We start from the raw sequence: 15463 nt of genomic DNA on the forward strand, positions 1-15463 counted from the left end.
CCTTTTTACTATTACTAGTTTTTTTATTTTTAATTTAAATTCAGTTAGCATGTATTATTTGCTTCAGGGGTACAGGTCTGTGATTCATCAGTCTTACACAATTCACAACACTCACCATAGCACATACCCTCCCCAATGTCTATCACCCAGTCACCCCATCCCTCCCACCCCACCCCCCACTCCAGCAACCCTCAGTTTGTTTCCTGAGATTAAGAGTCTCTTGTGGTTTGTCTTGCTCTCTGAGTTCATCTTGTTTCATTTTTCCCTCCCTTCCCCTATGATCCTCTGTCTTGTTTCTCAAATTCCTCATATCAGTGAGATCATATGATAATTGTCCTTCTCTGATTGACTTATTTTGCTTAGTATAAAACCCTCTAGTTCCATCCACATCATTGCAAATGGCAGGATTTCCTTTTTTGATGGCTACATAATATTCCATTGTGTATATATACCACATCTTTTTTATCCATTCATCTGTCAGTGGACATCTAGGCTCTTTCCATAGTTTAGCTATTGTGGACATTTGTGCTATAAACATTGGGGTTCAGGTGCCCCTTCAGATCCCTACATTTGTATCTTTGGGGTAAATATCCAGTAGTGCAATTGCTGCGTTGTAGGGTAGCTCTATTTTCAACTTTTTGAGGAACCTCCATACTGTTTTCCAGAGTGGCTGCACCAGCTTGCATTCCCACCAACAGTGTAGGAGGGTTCCCCTTTCTCTGCATCCTCGCCAACATCTGTCGTTTCCTGACTTGTTAATTTTAGCCATTCTGACTGGTGTGAGGTGGTATCTCATTGAGGTTTTGATTTGGATTTCCCTGATGCCGAGCTATGTTGAGCACTTTTTCATGTGTCTGTTGGCCATTTGGAGGTCTTCTTTGCAGAAATGTCTGTTCATGTCTTTTGCCTATTTCTTGATTGGATCATTTGTTCTTTCAGTGTTGAGTTTGATAAGTTCTTCATAGATTTTAGATACTAGCCCTTTATCTGATATGTCATTTGCAAATATCTTCTCCCATTCTATCGGTTGTCCTTTGGTTTTGTTGACTGTTTCCTTTGCTGTGCAAAAGCTTTTTATCTTGATGAAGTCCCAATAGTTCATTTTTGCCCTTGCTTCCCTTGCCTTTGGCAATGTTTCTAGGAAGAAGTTGCTGCGGCTGAGGTCAAAGAGGTTGCTGCCTCTGTTCTCCTTTAGGATTTTGATGGACTCCTGTCTCACATTGAGGTCTTTCACCCATTTTGAGTCTATTTTTGTGTGTGATATAAGGAAATGGTCCAGTTTCATTCTTCTGCATGTGGCTGTCCAATTTTCCCAACACCATTTGTTGAAGAGACTGTCTTTTTTCCATTGGACATTCTTTCCTGCTTTGTCAAAGATGAGTTGACCATAGAGTTGAGGGTCCATTTCTGGGCTCTCTATTCTGTTCCATTGATCTATGTGTCTGTTTTTGTGCCAGTACCATACTGTCTTGATGATGACAGCTTTGTAGTAGAGCTGGAAGTCCGGAACTGTGATGCCGCCAGCTTTGGTTTTCTTTTTTAACATTCCTTTGGCTATTCAGGGTCTTTTATGGTTCCATACAAATTTTAGGATTATTTGTTCCAGCTCTGTGAAAAAGAGTTGATACTATTTTGATAGGGATTGCATTGAATGTATAGATTGCTCTAGGTAGCATAGATATTTTAGCAATATTTGTTCTTGCAATCCATGAGCATGGAATGTTTTTCCATTTCTTTGTGTCTTCCTCAATTTCTTTCATGAAAATTCTAGTTTTCTGAGTACAGATCCTTTGCCTCTTTGGTTAGACTTATTCCTAGGTATCTTATGGTTTTGGGTACAATTGTAAATGGGATCAACTCCTTAATTTCTCTTTCTTCAGTCTCATTGTTAGTGTATAGAAATATCTTGAAGATATTGTTCTGTCTTTGGTTATCTTCCTAAAAAACATGGCTTTGGGGTATCTCTGAACTGTGAGAGCATCAGGTGCCCATATTTAAAAGAAGGGTGATGAACGTTATCGTGCCTGCTCCCTGGAAGTCTGTAATACCTTTAAGCCGCCATGCCCCCGCCGTCCATGTGGTGCTTAGAGTGTAGAATGCCTCCCATGAGCAGCACTCTTTGCTGAATGTGGGCCTGAGTCCTTTCCCTGGGCCATTGCCTCCTTTCTGGCTCCTGCCCTTTCACTCTGTGGGTCAGGCTTTTTGCTTTTCTGTTTCTGTCCTCACCTTGGTGACTTCTATATTAAGACCCTGGCTTCTCTCAGCCATGTTGGTTCTCTGTCCTGGTTGTGCTGCCTACAAGAGACCCTGGTGAAGCTCCTTCCAAATGGAGGCATCTCCCAGCTGCTTCCTCTCCTCCTGGTGTCTAGGAAGCTACCCACCAGGCTTGAAGGTGCACTGGGCAGAGCCTTTGCACCTTCACCTGCCCACTGTGAAGACCAAATGAGACAGTGTATGTTGTAAGAGGCAGGCGAAGCTAGTTAGGGCAACAGTGTCCATCAAATCCTCATTGCAAGGGTAGGTCTCCTAAAGCAGGGTGAGATGCAAGACTAGAGACCTTCAGAGACGTCGGGAGAACATTCAGTCATACCTGCACATTCACACTTAGCAGAAAGACAGTAAGAATCAGACAAGATCCAACTCCTTCTGCCATTCCCAGGGGCCCATGAGGATGAATTCTACTCTAAATGAATATATTTGTTTGGACAAATGCACTCTGTCTTCTTATTTTTCTTTAAGTAGTTGGTGAGATGCATGTTTACAGTGTGGAGGCACATTTTCCATGTCATTTAATTCACCCACTTGTACGGTTCAGTGGTTTTTATCAGGTTACCAAGTTGTGTGAGCTCCCTAAGTCGGTTTTGGAACATGCTCATCACCCCAAAGAAACCCTCCTGCCCATCTCCCAATCCCCATGACGACCCCTGCCTGAGCAGCTGTTCACGAAGGCACATTTTTCTAGCTTCCCTCCAATTTTTTTGAACCCACGGCATGGGAATGGTGCCCTTGGGATGTTGACAGGCGTCCAGTTACATCACTCTATGGCATGACCCTATAATCATTTTCTGAGAAAGACCCAGAACTCAGTCACTCAGGCATGAGGAAAACAAAAGCTCTGCGTGCTATCTCCGTGACCCTGCTCGGAATGCTTGCCTTTCGTCTGCCTTCACGTGAAATCGTGTAACCTCTCTTCTGCCGTTGTTCCGGGTTTCTCCTCCTCCTCCTATCTGGTTATTTCCCAAGGAAATACCTACACTCGGGCCCTTAAGACTGATTTTCCCTTGAGCAAGCCAACTCACCTGTCAATGAGACCACCCTGACTTGTGCATCCCCGACTGCTGTCAGCTGGACAGATGCACGATTTTTTTTCAAAACACACAGTTAATAATAAGGGTGGGGAAAATGCACTGCGCATAGGCAATCCGCACCATTGTAAATAAAACTCAAGACTTTAAATCTGGACATGGGAGCATGCTGGGGATTATTTGGGTAGGGCTTTTCAAGAACAAAAATCCAAAATGATGTGATTGGGGAATAGACAATAGGCCACTAGGCCTGATCTGGACCATGAATAATGAGTTCTTACCTGCACATAACAGAATTGGCAGAAAGCCCTGATGTATTGGTGATCTGGGACTTCAGCTATTGTACATCCACTGGGAGTCTTGCCCAGTGAAAAGCTTAATATGTGGTAGACTTTTTTCTTTCTGTAAACTTCATGCTGCAGATAAAGTATTGCTCTGAAATTGGCTGTGATAAACAAGGAAGAATCGGTTGGTGAAGGGCAAGCGAGCTATCCTTGGGGAAAAGTGACCATTCTCTTTTAAAATCTGTAATCATAAATGACCAACATACTTCATTCGGCATGTGCCCTGGGGTTCAGAGTCGTTTAGAGAAAAATATGGATGTTCTCTCCTGGCCGGGGACTCTGAAACAGGAATGACTCATGCGTTAGGATGTACTCAAACATGAATGTCTGCCAGTACACTCACAGAACCTTAAAGGGTCCAGCAGAGGAAGGAAAGCTTAATAAGGAATTAAAGAAAGCGGCATGATGGCCTCGAACCCAGACTTCGAAAGGGAATGTATGCGAGGTCGGGGAAGACGGAGAGAATCATGAAATGAATGGCTTACCTTCTCCATAGAAGGTCAGGAAGATCAAAACCCCAAACACACTGGTCAAAATACTCCCTTGGTGCTCTGGTTCCCAGGTCTACCTTGATTGAATATCCATGCCCTTGGACAGAACAGCACACCCACCGCATCAGACCTGTTGGAAGAGTGGACATTTGCCACGTTTAGGTCAGAAATCCTAAAATCAAGGCGTTCGCACCTTCTCTGGGGGAGAAGCTGTTTCCTTGTCTTTTCCAGCTTCCAGAGGGCTCCCACCTTCCTAGCTTGAAGCCCCTTCCTCATTTCCTCCAGCCTCTTCCTTCCCTCCTCGTGTCCCCTTCTCTGACTCTGCCCCAACCACGCCCCTTTTATAAAGATCCCAATGATGACATTGGACTGGGATCATCCAGGATCATCTCCCCATCTCAAAGTCCTCAACCTCATCATACTTGCAAAGTCCCTTTGACATAGTCACCGGTTTATGGGGATTAAGATGTGGCCATCATTGGGTTCCACTGATGTAGCTTGTAAAAATAGACCTTGGGGCACCTGGGTGGCTCAGTCAGTTAAGCATCTGACTCTTGATTTTGGCACAGGTCGTGATCACAGGGTGGTGAGATCGAGCCCTGCATCAGGCTCTGCATTCAGTGGGGAGTCTGCTTGAGATTCTCTCTCTCCCTCTCCCAACAGGTGTGCACTCTCTCTCTCTCTCAAATAAATAAATAAATCTTAAAAAAATAAAAATAGACTTTGATCGGTTTTCCGTGGGCCTATCACTTAGTTATTTGTGTGTTCAGGAGTTCATTAATAACAACTGCAATTGCTTGCTAAAATGAAATTATTGTATAAGTAATATCTATGTGTCCACTGACAAGTAATGTGAACGTTCACTTTTCCTGCTGTCTCTTCCTGCATTGATCTTATACAATAGAGACGTTTTCTCAGGTCAGTGTTCTTGAGCCAGCTCAGGGACAGCTATGGTTGCAAAGAGAGACAAAGGTTACTGTAAACAGATGCATTCTATCAATGCAAAACCTTTCAAATGAGAATGTTCATCATAATTGGGCATTACCAAAAAAAATTTTTTTTAGCTACAGCTTCAGTGCTAAAAGGAACTAACTCTATTCAGTGATCTTGTCTTTTGGTGTTTGTTTAATGATTTTTAAAGGAGCGGGGAGGGGGAGATATTTTGTTGGAGGTCCAATGAGGGGAGTTTCAGCTCTGGCCACCTCTCCTAATCTGCATGCTCCCAGCAGGTGCAGCTGGGGCACCACCTGGCTGGGCACCACCTGGCTGGGACACCACCTCGCTTGGACACCACCTGGCTGGGGTATCTGAGTCTGCTGATTTTCCCCTCACTGCTGTTGCCTGATCATATTCTCTTCTGTCAAAACTTTGTCCTTTCTTTTCCTTTCCTTTCCTGACAAACTTCTCAAGAGTTAGCTCTTTCTAGCCATTGACCTCTGCTTTCCTCCCTATTCACTGGATCTCCGTGGATGGCACGGGCATTCCAACCTGTAGTCTCAGGTTTCTAAACCCAGTGGGGGATGAAGCAGGAAAAGTCAGAGTTCCTACTGGTTAAAGTCACTTCTTGACAAGCATACGGTACCAGAGATGAGTCACCCTCTGCTGTCATGACTGGCCAAGGCTCCGTGGGTCGTTGGGGTGAGGCAGGTGGTGTTGGGTAGATAGCAGAGATGTGGGATTGTGCTGCACTTTCAGCTGTTCCACCTGCGACATTGAGCAAGACACCCACCCTTCTCGGGCTCCAGACTCAGTGTCCTGAGTCTACATCTGCCTGTAAATCCAGGTATTAATGAATGGTACTGCACTTTTAGGGGGTGGGGGTGTGAATCAAATATTAGGTAATTTATAAAAGTCTTCACCTGAGAGAACTGGCATGTGCCATAAATTCCCCCCAACCCCCCCCCAAGATTGATAATTTTACATTGAAAGCAAGTAATTATGAGTCTGCCTCTAAATCACTTTTAAAACCCACACTCGAAAGTTGACAAACTGTCCTCATAAGTCAGACACCACTTACCAGCCCAGTACCAGTGAGCAAAGCCCAAAGCTGGTGTTTTTCATGGATGGCTTGATTGTCGATGCCCTGATTCACCCGTGCCTGTAGAGAAGGGGATGTTTAATGTCCACCAACGAAACCCTTCCTGTTTGAGTCAGCAGGGCGAGCGTGTCTACCATCCAAAGAATAAGGGACTCTATTCCATGGTAAAAGGCACAAACGTGGTGTGTAGCCATTTATGTGTTCAAAGTCCTACACATACTAGTTCAATATAGTATCACCTTTGGCATAGAATGTTAAGATTATAGAGACCGGTCTGCCAACTGTTGGGTGCTCAGGGTAAAACAGAACCCTGTTTGTTGGCACTGTCCTCATGAAAACTCCTGTGAGTAGGGCAAGGTCTGGCCAAGAAAGGGTAAGGATGAAGAGTGACAGACACTGTTTTAGGGAGCCATCTGGGAAGGTAACTGTCTATGAGGGGCCCACATGACCAGTTGAACAGTGTGGGCTGACAAAGGACAGGAATCTGCAAAGACCTGCTGGTGTGCCCTGATGCAGGTCCCTAACTGGTGGCCCATTGGCCACGGCCACACAACTGACCACTGTCACCAGACACCCAGCAGAACACGAGCTCACACCAGCATCATGGCGTGTCAGGTGTATTGAATTACTACTGGGCTTCCAAGCTAGCAGCAGTGTCAGCAGCCTCGCCGTCATGGCTGAGATGAAGTTTGTCCTATGAGTTAATGCCACAGAGATGGCCTCCTAAGGAACGATTGTAATTAATTTTGTTATACCTTGATTCTGTTTTTTAAGGATCTACTCAACTGTGAATTATAAAATTTTCCCCATTTACGTCTCACATGAAAGGATGAGCATTGGTATATCCTTCCTTTCAGGTACGAATTATCCTTGGTAATCGAAAGGAAGGATATACCGATGATCATAGATTCAGTAATTGTCAACATTTTGCCATATTGGCTTTATCTACCCGGCGGTAAAGCTGATGACTGCTTGACCCTGACTTTCACGAGGCAGATACTTAGCGGTGCATCCTACAGTGGGCACCAGAAACCTTCAGGAGCTAATTGTAAGGAAGCCAGGTAACACTAGCTCACGTGTGCGTAGTGTAGATGCTGGCCAGCATTGATCAGGTGCCCCCCACTGCCCGGTACCAGGCATCCCCTCCCTGGCCCCACCACAGGATGGTTGTTCCACATCATGGGGTAGCTCCATCCAGGCCTCCAGGATAGCTTTTCGACCAGTGTACCTGACTAGACTCCGAAATGGATTCTGGCATTAGTCCTGACCTTTGACCTCTCAGGTCCTTTTACCCGTCACCAGGGGAGATCATCTTTTCATAAACACCACCTGTTACCGGAGGAATGGGTGGGTTGTTGGATAGGAAAGTGGTTTAAACGATAATGAATGCCTATGGATTGTATGGGCTTCCAGGGGTGGATTGGTGGGTGCTGGTTTGAGAAACAGTAGAAATGAGGCCATGAGACACGTGAGAGCCGACAGGCATGAGAAAAGTAGGTAAGTTCTGGGTCAGCTCCAGCTTCCCTTCCCATTCCCTGACTCCCTGGGCTCTAGGAGGGAGAATTAAGGAGATCCGTCTATTCTTTTTTCTTTTTCTTCTGCTTTTCTTTGGGGTTTTTTTGTTTGCTTGTTTGTTTGTTTTGGAATTCCAATACAGTTAACCTACAGTGTTATATTAGTTTCAGGTGTACAGTCTAGTGATTCAGCACTTCCATAGGACACCAAGTGCTCATCACAGTAAGTGCACTCCTTCATCCCCATCACCTCTTTCCCCCATCCCCCTAACAACCTCCACTCTGGTGACCATCAGTGTGTTCTCTAGAGTCGAGGGTCTGTTTCTTATTCCGCTATAGGCATGCACGTGCACATGCTTGAGCACGCACGTGCACACACACACACACACACACATATACATACATATCACACCTTCTTTATCCATTCATCTCCTAATGGATACTTGAGTTATTTCTATAATTTGGCTGTTGAAAGTAATGCTACAATAAACATTAGGGTACATGTATCTTTTCAAATTAGTGTTTTTGTGTTCTTTGGGTAAATACTCAGTAGTGGAATTACTAGAGCATATGGCAGTTCTATTTTTAACGTCTTGAGGAACCTCTATGCTGTTCTCCAGAGTGGCTGCACCAGTTTGCATTCCCACCAACAGGGCAGGAGGGTTCCCCTTTCTCCACATCCTCACCATCACTTTTTGTTTCTTGTGTTGTTGATTTTAGCCATTCTGACAGGTGTGAGGTGGTATCTCACTGTTGTTTTGATGTGCATTTCCCTGATAATGAATGATGTTGAGCCTCTTTCCATGGGTCTGTTGGCCATCTGTTTGGAGAAATGTCTGTTTATGTCTTCCACCCATTTTTTAAAGTTGGATTATTGTCTGTGTGTTGAGTTCTATAAATTCTTTATATATTTTGGATACTAACCATTTATTGGATATATCACTTGTAATTATCCCCTCACTTTCAGGAGGTTGTCTTTTTATTTTGTTGATGGTTTCCTTTGCTGAGCAGAAGCTTTTTATTTTGATGTCGTGCATTTTATTTTGATGAATTTGTTGAGACTTGTCTTGTGGCCTGATATGTGATCTGTTCTGAAGAAAGTTCTGTGTGCACTTGAAAAGAATGTGTATTCTGCTGTTTTTAAGATGAAATGTTCTGAATATATCTGTTAGATCTACCTGGCTCAATATGTCATTCAAAGCCACTCTTTCCTTCTTGATTTTCAATTTGGATGATCTATCCATTGATGTAAGTGGGGTGTTAAAGTTCCCTATTCTTATTGTATTACTCTTACTTACTTCCTTTATATTGTTATTGGCTGCTTTATGTATCTGGGTATTCCCATGTTGGGTGCATAAATATTTAGAATTATTATATCCTTTTATTGGATTGTTCCCTTTACAATTATATAATGTCTTTCTTTGTCTCTTGTTACTGTCTTTGTGTTTAAAGTGTATTTTGTCTGATATAAGTATTGCTACCCTAGCTCTCTTTTCACTGCCATTTGCATGTTAGATGCTTTTCCATCCCTTCACTTTTTTTTTTTTTAAACATTTTATTTATTTATCTGACAGAGAGATAGAGAGCACAAGTAGGCAGAGCGGCAGGCAGAGGGAGAGGGAGAAGCAGACTCCCCGCCGAGCGGGAAGCCTGACGTGGGGCTTGATCCCAGGACCCTGGGATTACAACCTGAGCCGAAGGCAGATGCTTAACCGACTGAGCCACCCAGGCGCCCCGCCATCCCTTCACTTTTGATGTGCAGGTGTCTTTAGGTCTGAAATGAGTCTCTTGTAGTCAGCATATAGATGGGTCTTGCTTTTTTATCCATTCGTCACCCTCTGTCTTTTGATTGGAGCATTTAGTCCATTTACATTCAAAGTAATTATTGATAGGTATGTGCTGATTGCCATTTCGTTGCTTGTTTTGTAGTTGTTTTTGTAGTTCTTCTTTGTTCCTTCTCTTGTTTTCTCTCAGGGCTTGCTAGCTTTCCTTAGTGATATACTTAGGTTCCTTGCTCTTTATTTATTTATTTATTTTTTGCACATCTTTTTCTGGTTTTTGATTTGTGGTTATCATTAGGTTTATATTATAACATCTTATGCATATAGCAGTTTACATTACATTGATGGCCATTTAAGTTTATACCCATTCTTTTCTCTCACCCACATTTTAGGTATGTGGTGTCATACTTTGCATCCTTTTATTTTGTGAATCCCTTGACTGAGTTTTATAGATATACTTAATTTTACAGCTTTTGTAAAGCTTCCTACTTTTCTTACTCCTACTTAGAGTCTTTCCTTTCTGCTCAAGGAGTCCCCATTTCTCCAACATTTCTCATAACAACATTTCTCATAAGGCTGGTTTCGTGGTGATACATTGCTTTAACTTTGGTTTGTCTGGGGAACTCTGTCTCTCCTTCTGTTCTGAGTGACAGCCTTGCTGGATAGAGTATTCTTGGCTGCAGGTTTTTTTCCTTTCATCACTTTGAATATATCATGCCACTCTCTTCTGGCCTGCAGAGTTTCTGCTGAAAAATCCACTGCCAGTTTTATGGGGTTCTCCTTGTAGGTATCTGTTTTCTCTTGCTGCTTTTAAAATTCTCTCTTTATCACTATTTTTGCCATTTTAATTACTTTGTATCTTGGTTTGGACATCCTTGGGTTGATCTTTTTGGGTAATCTCTGTGCCTCCTGGATCTGGATTTCTGTTTCCTTGCCCAGATTAGAGACGTTTTCAGCTAATTGCTTCTTCAGATACATTCTCTGCCCCCTTCTCTCTGTCTTCTCCTTCTGGGGTCCCTATAATGCAAATGTTATTACACTTGATGGAGTTGCTGAGTTCCCTTAGTCTGTTTTCATTTATTATTATTATTTTTCTCTCGCTTGCTCATCTTGATTGCTTTCCATTACTCCATCCACCAGCTCACTGATTCATTCTTTTGCTTCCTCTAGTCTGCTATTTATTTCCTCTAGTGTATTTCTAATTTCAGTTATTGAGTTCTTCATCTCTGATTTTTTTTTTTTATGTTTTCTATCTCATCATTGAGGATTCTACCAAGATGCTCTACTCTTTTCTCAAGTCCAGGGAGTATCTTTATGACCATTACTTTAAATTCTCTATCAAGTGTATTGATTATCTCAGTTTTGGTTAGCTTTCTTGCTCTTCCTAGAATGCAAAATTCCTTGGTCAAAAGGCCATATCATAGATTTCACGTGAAAGAGCAAATAAGTACCTAAAGCATTACATTTCAGAAGAAGTATGTGAGCGGGAACACCAGAAACTCTACTATTTCATGGTTTACTCTTAGCCCAGCTTGTTTGTTATTGGTATGCTGGGTCTTGGATTACTCAGAAAATATTCTCTGGAAAGTCCTTCTTTGCCTGTTGATGAATCAGTAAATTGATTTCACATTACAGTCATCTTGGCTGTTGGTTTTTCTAATCAATGACTGCTCTATCTTGCCTTTGCCTGAGGCATTGATACACCTAGGGACCGTCAAGCTGAGCTTGAAGACCTCTCTCCCATTGTTTTTGGAGGGTTTGCCTAGGATTATAGCTTAGTGGGAAGATGGGGCTGTTTCACCCATCTACATCTTGTATGCATATTCAAGATTAAAGCTCTTATCAGCCCTTGTCTTATGTTCAGTCCCAGGAAATTCTGGGAAAAGGAGGGTTTTGGTGGTGGTGGTGGTGGTGTGAGTTCTTAGGATCCGCACTTGTAAGGAGGATGAGGCAGAGGGAGAAGTTGGATTGTCATGCCCTTGCAATAAAGATCTCAGCCTCTGTCACAGGGAGCTCTGGAGCTTGTATGACTCTCAGAGTTCTCTCACTTTGAAGCAAGGAGGGTACACCTTTGGGACCCAGCCATGGTTACCTTGAGGGTGTGGGGGGGTGGCATCACCTTGGGAAAGGCAAGTCTCTCTGGCTGAGAGCAGTTTCCAAAGACCCACTTGGCGGAGAGCCATCGGTTACCAACACAACCAGCAGCTGGCAAGGAAGGTGACCTCTGTCCTCACTTGATGTCAGGACACATGCTGTGGCATCCACCAAGGCTCTTCTTGCAAATTCCTCAACAGCATATTCCACTTCTTCATGTTCAGAAGATGGTTTTCCCCGTGGGTTTCCATTAGCTTCTTAAACTCCTTCAGTCAATCTTCTGAGTAGTCACACTTGGCTTGCGGTCATTACTTCTGTATTCTGCCAACCTTTACAAGTAAGTAGGCTGGTCAGCTCATCCACGTTTGCCCAGGGATATCTCAGTTTGAACACTGGGACCCCTCAGTCCTGGACAGACTGGGAGGATTGGTCATCCAATGGCAAGCCAGTCAGCCAGATTTCAGCAACCTGCCTTTCCATTTCTTTACCGTCTTTCTCTTACTACCTCCTTCCGAGACACAGCACAACCAGAGATCTTTGAGGACCACACTTCTCGGCTACTGCTAGTGACAGGTGCTTTCTCTCCTTCCTCTCACTGCTACTCATGGGGTATCTTGAACTCTTTTTGACGTTTTCCCAGCACAGGTAAGCCTGATGTCACAACAAAGCAGCATGGTACCAGCCAGCAGCAGAGACTGACAGGTTAAGATAACAACCTGATACGTCCACACAGTTCAGGTGGGGTTTTGCTGCCAAGTACAACTTGGAGTTTACAAAAATTTTCTGATTTCAAGGGCTTTTTGCATCTCAAAATCAAGGCGGGGGGTGGAGGTGGTTGCTGACTCCATTCTTAGATCCCTGTTGTGGTTTGTAGCCTTGTACAACTGAATTGACAGGGGCAGGAGAGTGATGGACAGATGAGCAAGTAAATGACAGGTACAATGATTACAGATAAATGGAGACAGGAAGGGGTAATGTAGCATGCTTACGATTTGCAAATTCGCCAACTCATCACTGTACAGGTTCCTGATAATAAAGCAGACATAACCTCTTGGTCTCCAGTGTTCTTGTTCTGTGACTATAACTTGGATTATAAATTGTGTCTAAAGAGACTTACTTTCACGTCACTTACCATTATAATAGTGGAGGCCTCATTGATACGAACATTGTTGCTGTGTGTGATCATTGGAACAAACTGGACATGACCTGTATCTCCCCTCCCAGCTTCTTTTCCTACCTGTGTGATCACACCCACTTTAGTGATTATTGGACCCGTACCCTAGTGCATAGTTTCTAAACCTTGATGCTGCTGACATTTGAGACCAACTCCTCCTTCATGGTGGAAGGCTGGGTGGATGATTCTTTATGCTGGGGGACTGTCTTGTGCATCATAGGATATTTAAGGGCATCTCTGGTCTCTACCCACTAGATGCCAGTAGTCCCTGCCCAGCCGTGAGAACCAAAAATGTCTCTAGACATTGCCTAATGACCCGTGTGGGGCAGAATCACCACTGGGTGAGAACAATGCCGCTACTGTTTTGAAAAGCATCCTTTGAGCATGGGCCTTTAGATTTTCCTGTGCTATTTTCCTTCGGCAGGTAGGGTTTCTTGCAGTAATACCGCTGTGGTAGGCATTGTGACTTAATCTCCTTAGACCTGTTTCTTCTTCTTCATCAGTCACCAGGGGTCGTGAGCACAAAGTATCCAATATGGGTCAAAGCGTTTCCATGCTGATACCTTAAAATCTATTTTCTGTAAATAAAAGGGGTGGAACAAGAGAAAGGAAAATGATGATTTGGATCTCTGCTTCCTCGCAAGGGGGAGTCACCCGGTTGTTCAAATCCACGTCCATACGATCTTAGTCTTGCCCGATAATGTCATGGTGAGTGGGCAGAAGAGATGACCGTGGCTGGTGGTTCTGTCATCCCGGCAGTGGGAGGTCAAGGATCAATGTTGACAACACAGCATTCCATTTCCACCAGAATCCGACATGAAATGCCATGCTGGAAGATTGATTGCAGTTTCAAATGCCATCTGTGGGGGGCGGGGGGAGAGATATGGGAAATAACATTTCTGGGACACTGACTGAACCTAAGAATTTGTTGCTGGAAGCTTAACTTCAATAAAGCAAGATCCCTGTTTACGAAAATCTACAGAATAGTAATTTTTCTCCAGTGTGGTATTCTCTTGTGAATATGACTTAACAAGTGGGACTATACTTCATATTTTAAAGCATGAACAATAGATTTATAGGTTAATTGTTTCAAGGCATATGCTAGTTTTGTGTAAATGTGAACAACTAAAAATATGTATATATTCTTTTTTTTTTAAGATTTTATTTGTCAGAGAGAGAGAGAGAGAGAGCATGAGCCAGGGGAGCAACAGAGGGAGAGGGAGAAGCAGGCTGCTGAGCAGGGAGCCCGATGTGGGGCTCGATCCCAGGACCCTGGGAGCACGACCTGAGCCGAACGAAGGCAGATCCCTAACAACTGAGCCACTCAGGTGTCCCTAAATATATATATTCTTGAATAGATTCAAAGCTGAACTCACCTGTAGGACTCTATTCCAGAGGCTGAAAAACTTTTCACGTAAAGGGTCCGACAGTCAGTATTTCGAGCTTTGCAGCCAAACAATCTCTTGTGTAGCTAGTGACGTCCGACGGTGTCGTGTGGACGCCGCCACAGATGATAAGGGAGCAAACGGATGTGGCTGTGTTCTCACACACTTTCTTTGTGGACACTGAAATATCATTCTCATATACTCTTCATGTGCCGCCAAGTATTCTTTTCTCAACCATTTAAACATGTGAGAAACATTCTTCCTGGGCTATAAAAACACAGAGGGGACAGTCCTACAAGCCAGCGTTTGCAAGCCCAGCTCTAGTCAGAAAATATTTATTGAGAGCTTGCTGTGGCAGACACATGGCCCGGCCCCCCTTGATCCTTTGAGCCCGTGGGAAGGACAGATACCAAGTAAGAAGAAACCCCCTAAATAGATTATTGCACAGAGTGATCAGTGGTATCGAGGGGAAACAAGGTGCTAGGATAGTCAGCTGGGGAGGGATATATTTGCTTGGTATTGGTAACCAGGGGGGCTTCTCTGAGGTGGTGGCGAGTCTGTCGAGACCCGTAGGTAAGCAGGGGTTAGGCAGCGAGTGGAAAGAAGAGACATGCAGGAGGAGAGATCCTCGAGGCAAGAAAGAGCTTGTTGCACTGGAGGATTTCAGCCTGTGCTCGGGCAGCGTCTGACTCTTCTTCCTTCAAACGAATTCACAGGATGAGTCCAGTGCCCCTCGTTCATGTCTGCTGAGAGCCCGCACATGGTGGTCTCCGGAAGCTAACATCTCTGAAGTCAACCGTCCAAGACGATCTTTAGTTGGCACCCGTGTGAGTATAGGAAGTGCCCATGAAGTCCCTTCACTACGTTTCATTGTTGACAAAGTGTGTGCCTCCCCGTGACCGCTGTTTAAGTCACATCTGAGTACTTGGTGAGCATGAAAATGTGCAAGATCCGGCATTGCAGGGACAAGGTGAACATCCCCTGAAAGGTCATGTTTGCCAAGGGGAGCATCTATAGGGGGCACACGTGCTTTCTAGACAAAGGCACTACCATGGAGGAGGGCAGTGTGCATGATCTGATTGCAGGAGCATGTGGTATATGTGTGGGGAACGTGAGCACTATGGGGTGCAGAGTTTATAAATGGTTGAAGGCATTTCCTAGACCTTGAGGTGACTCTAGGTGAATCGCTCAGGCTGCAAACTAGTGGTGGGGAGGGTTCTGCTCATGGTTCTCCTGGTTGATCTCAACTGCTTTTCTGCTTCCGATGCCTGAGGGACAGATGAGTCCTTTCTGCAGGAGGAGCTCCTCCCCCTGGTGGAGGTGAGCATGGAGGGACA

General features: G+C 44.2%; 1 protein-coding gene across 7 annotated transcripts in view; it reads left to right on the forward strand.

Moving 5' to 3' along the window:
* Positions 1-15463, forward strand: part of STS (steroid sulfatase) — a 548358-nt gene that overhangs the window by 25342 nt on the left and 507553 nt on the right. For 2 of the 7 annotated variants that reach the window (XM_032391162.1, XM_032391163.1), the window contains exon 2: positions 14843-14953. The exons of the other annotated variants lie outside the window; for them this stretch is intronic. The gene's annotated coding sequence lies outside the window, so the exon portion shown is untranslated. The remainder of the gene's footprint in view (positions 1-14842; positions 14954-15463) is intronic. 7 annotated transcript variants of the gene reach the window in all.

Source organism: Phoca vitulina, unplaced genomic scaffold, assembly GCF_004348235.1.
Source record: "Phoca vitulina isolate PV1807 unplaced genomic scaffold, GSC_HSeal_1.0 scaffold60, whole genome shotgun sequence".
In the NCBI taxonomy this organism is placed as follows: domain Eukaryota; kingdom Metazoa; phylum Chordata; class Mammalia; order Carnivora; family Phocidae; genus Phoca; species Phoca vitulina.